This window comes from Nannobrachium achirus (genome assembly GCF_963921795.1).
Source record: "Nannobrachium achirus genome assembly, chromosome: 24".
NCBI classification, from domain to species: Eukaryota; Metazoa; Chordata; class Actinopteri; order Myctophiformes; family Myctophidae; genus Nannobrachium; species Nannobrachium achirus.
Genome location: NC_137831.1, coordinates 1090405 through 1095404, shown reverse-complemented (window position 1 = coordinate 1095404; position 5000 = coordinate 1090405). Strand labels below are relative to the sequence as shown.

General features: G+C 47.3%; 1 protein-coding gene across 1 annotated transcript in view; it reads left to right on the top strand.

The window, feature by feature from the left end:
* f2 (coagulation factor II (thrombin)) overlaps window positions 1-5000 on the top strand; it is a 36878-nt gene that overhangs the window by 750 nt on the left and 31128 nt on the right. The gene's annotated exons all lie outside the window — the stretch shown is intronic.

Here is a 5000-nt window from a genome sequence, read left to right as displayed (position 1 = left end):
TATTAGGCTATTTGTGTTATTATTTTCTAGTACTCGTAACATTGATGTAAAGTAACTAAGTACATTTACTCAAGTACAGTACTTAAGTACACGTTCGAGGCATTTGTACTTTGAGTATTTCCAATGTCCAATACTTTTCTACTCCACTACTTCGATCTTGGATTCAAATGTTGTACTTTTACTCCACTACATTTATTATTTACTAGTTACTTTGCAGGTGTAAATTATAATATTATAAAACACACATTAACCCACGTTAGCCCTGTTTTATACCGTGGCTATTTGAAAATAGCAGATCTACAAGCTCACAACGCGTCGATGCGTTGTGAGCTTGTAGATCAGCTATTTTCTAACATTTAGAACTTTTACATTTGGTACTTTAAGTACATTTTGACGCCAATACTTTCGTACTTTTACTCAAGTACATTTTGAATTCCGGACTTTTACTTGTAACAGAGTATTTATACTGCAGTATTGATACTTTTACTTAAAGGGGCACTCCACCACTTTTTAACCTATGTTCATATAATTGGTCCTCACTCAAAAATAGCTTTTTTCTTCTTTTTTTTTGCTGCCCACAGGAGAGCTGTGGGCAGGTCAGAAACCCATCGTTTTGTATTTATCATCTATACAATGTACTAAACTAGTGAAAACAGCAGATCTACAGGTACAGTGCTTGTAGATCGGCTGTTTTCACTAGTTTTGTGTGACAGTCTTGTATGATGAAGCAGGGCTTTGCTTTACCAAAAGACGTACACATTTGAAACTTGGAGATGCGAGGTTTCTGCCCGACAGTGACGATATTTTAGTGATTATGTTGCGAGGAAAAGGTTGAGATAACAGCCATTTTGGTTAGAACTGACTGAAAATAACTTTGTACTTCAAGTTTAAAATGATACTAAATATTTTTTCAAGTGTCCAAATAAATTCCAAATATTATCAAATGACCTCGCGGGAACCCCTGAACTGCCGTCACGGCACCCCAGGGTGCCCCGTCCCCCCAGGGTGCCCCGCCACCCCAGGGTGCCCCGTCCCCCCAGGGTGCCCCGCCACCCCAGGGTGCCCCGTCACCCCGTCCCCCCAGGGTGCCCCGCCACCCCAGGGTGCCCCGCCACCCCAGGGTGCCCCGTCCCCCCAGGGTGCCCCGCCACCCCAGGGTGCCCCGTCCCCCCAGGGTGCCCCGTCACCCCAGGGTGCCCCGTCCCCCCAGGGTGCCCCGTCACCCCAGGGTGCCCCGTCACCCCAGGGTGCCCCGTCACCCCAGGGAGCCCCGCCACCCCAGGGTGCCCCGTCCCCCCAGGGTGCCCCGTCCCCCCAGGGAGCCCCGCCACCCCAGGGTGCCCCGTCCCCCCAGGGAGCCCCGTCCCCCCAGGGTGCCCCGTCCCCCCAGGGAGCCCCGTCACCCCAGGGAGCCCCGTCCCCCCAGGGTGCCCCGCCACCCCAGGGAGCCCCGTCCCCCCAGGGTGCCCCGTCCCCCCAGGGTGCCCCGTCCCCCCAGGGAGCCCCGTCCCCCCAGGGTGCCCCGTCCCCCCAGGGTGCCCCGTCCCCCCAGGGAGCCCGTCCCCCCAGGGAGCCCCGTCCCCCCAGGGTGCCCCGTCCCCCCAGGGTGCCCCGTCCCCCCAGGGTGCCCCGTCCCCCCAGGGAGCCCCGTCCCCCCAGGGTGCCCCGTCCCCCCAGGGTGCCCCGCCACCCCAGGGTGCCCCGTCCCCCCAGGGAGCCCCGTCCCCCCAGGGTGCCCCGTCCCCCCAGGGTGCCCCGTCCCCCCAGGGTGCCCCGCCACCCCAGGGTGCCCCGTCCCCCCAGGGAGCCCCGTCACCCCAGGGTGCCCCGTCCCCCCAGGGAGCCCCGTCCCCCCAGGGAGCCCCGTCACCCACTTTGAAAACCCCTGCTCTACACCAAACCTATTTGCCAAAAAATAGCAGATCTACAAGCTCTCAACTCCTCGCAACTTCAAGTTGTTCATTTAAAACAATTTAATTATCAAAGATTTGGCGGCCTCCCCTGTAGTAACTCTGAGGACCCCCTTAGGGGTCCCGGACCCCCTGTTGAAGACCCCTTCCATAGTAGATCTTAGATGGGGTCATACACAGTGTTAGGGAAGTTAAAGTTACATGTAACTAAGTTACATTTTACTGTAACTTGCTGGTAACTGAGTTACATTCATATTTCTGTAACTCGTCAAGTAATTGAGATACTTTTTGGGTCATTTTTGGCTCAAGTTACAAGAAGTTACAAGCGAAGTTATAATTTTACATTTAAGTTTTGTTACGATTGAAGATCAAATGTTCTCAACAGATCATCATTTTCTTCTTTTGTTTAACTTTATTTTAGGAACAAAGATGTTTACTGAAGAAAATGTCAACCTTTTTGAAATAAAACATAAAACTCAGTTGAGAGGCATATTTCTGCTGACTTTTTTGTAGGATATTAAATTTTGTTTCATGTACACCAAATGTACATTCTCAATTTAACGCAGAAAAAAAAGTAACTCAAGTTACTCAAGTTACTTTTTCTATGTAACTTTATAAGTTACATTTCTCCTGGGTTATAACTTTAACTTGATCAAGTTACTGCCATGGTGAGTTACTTGTAACTGTACAAGTTATGCTTTCAAAGTAACTTCCCCAACGCGGGTCATACAAGAACTTTGTTCTGTGTTCCCAACGGTGAACCCTTCACCCCTGAGGTGATGAAGTCGTCTACTTGCCAATTGGGATGATTTTGATACTTTTTTGTTGATTTTGATTATGAATTAAATTATAAATGTGGTTATTTATATGCCTATACATTATCAGCATTTCAAAAGAAAAATATAGACAAAACTACACTAATTATTAGAACAATGACTGCCACAATAGCCTATCAAAAATAGTCACTTCATCATTTGGAAAATCAACAAAAAAGTATCAAAATCATCCCAATTTAAGTTGGTATAAGGCCATTTCCGGTTTAAAACGGCGGTTTTGAATTTAGAAAATGTCAGAAATGGATTCTGCATCCTCAATAACCCCCCAAAACCACTCCAATATTGTTCAAATCGGCCAATCAGTTTTTGACATATTTTCCATCATTATAGGTGATTATGCCTATTAAAGCTAATTACGAAAATTATGAAAATTGCTCAACATATGCAAGTTAGCATCCGGCAGTTTCTACATGCTGGGGACCCTTACTCAACATTTATAACATAAAACCTTGGTGTACTCAACATGCCAGGGTTGACATTCTGGCAAGTGGACTAAAGCCTCGACTGACGATGAATAAAGTACACATTTATCCTCACACAAAGCTTTGGTTCTGCAGGACTTTGGTCCTGTGTACTCCGTTGTGTAAGCTTTGTTATTTGCTTTAAGCCATTTAGGCCTAGAATTATTGAATGCTTTAACCAGTGAAAAATAGCAGATATACAAGCTCACAGCGCGGCACCGAGTGCCGCGCTGCGAGCTTGTAGATCTGCTATTTTTTTTAAAGTCGTGAAAATGTGTGCAAAATCTTTGAATATGTGTATTTTCAAAGCGAACGTTTGTAACTCAAATGTTGCTTCTGGGGGGTCCCTGGAACTAGATATTTTGAGATGGGGGTCCGTGGCCAAATACATATCATTTTGGGGGTCCTTCACATGAAAAGGTTTGAGAACCACTGACATAGTAGTCTCTCAAGAACAGACTAACTGAGCTCCAGTTGAGTTAAAAGGACCTTTTCTTTGACGATGGCTGGCCAGATTGCTGACATAGAAACATAGGGTTTTTCAAAAAACCTTAGAAGGATTCAAAAGACACTTATAGAATCGGGTCAAAATTCTAATTTTCACGATTTTTCAAAAATAGCAGATCTACAAGCTCACAGCACGTTGCTATTTTTTAATAGTTAAAGCATAAAATATTGCGTAATAATGTGTTCAGGCCTAAATGCTTTAAGCCAGAGTTCAACCACGACTTTTTTTTTTTTTTCAATTACTCATCCCATGCTGACAGGGACGTACAGAGAATGTTAGAGAGGCAGGGGCTGACATTTCGGGAGCGCGTCGCTATTACTACATGTCGTCTGTTTGAAACCCGAATCTAACCCTCACCCTAACCTTAACCTCTGTGGAGTGAGTCTCTAACCCTCACCCTAACCTTAACCTCTGTGGAGTGAGTCTCTAACCCTCACCCTAACCTTAACCTCCATGGAGTGAGTCTCTAACCCTCACCCTCACCTTAACCTCCGTGGAGTGAGTCTCTAACCCTCACCCTAACCTTAACCTCTGTGGAGTGAGTCTCTAACCCTCACCCTAACCTTAACCTCTGTGGAGTGAGTCTCTAACCCTCACCCTAACCTTAACCTCTGTGGAGTGAGTCTCTAACCCTCACCCTAACCTTAACCTCTGTGGAGTGAGTCTCTAACCCTCACCCTAACCTTAACCTCCGTGGAGTGAGTCTCTAACCCTCACCCTAACCTTAACCTCCGTGGAGTGAGTCTCTAACCCTCACCCTAACCTCCGTGGAGTGAGTCTCTAACCCTCACCCTAACCTTAACCTCCATGGAGTGAGTCTCTAACCCTCACCCTAACCTTAACCTCCATGGAGTGAGTCTCTAACCCTCACCCTAACCTCCATGGAGTGAGTCGCTAACCCTCACCCTAACCTTAACCTCCATGGAGTGAGTCTCTAACCCTCACCCTAACCTTAACCTCTGTGGAGTGAGTCTCTAACCCTCACCCTATAACCTTAACCTCTGTGGAGTGAGTCTCTAACCCTCACCCTAACCGTAACCTCTGTGGAGTGAGTCTCTAACCCTCACCCTAACCTTAACCTCTGTGGAGTGAGTCTCTAACCCTCACCCTAACCTTAACCTCCATGGAGTGAGTCTCTAACCCTCACCCTAACCTTAACCTCTGTGGAGTGAGTCTCTAACCCTCACCCTATAACCTTAACCTCTGTGGAGTGAGTCTCTAACCCTCACCCTAACCGTAACCTCTGTGGAGTGAGTCTCTAACCCTCACCCTATAACCTTAACCT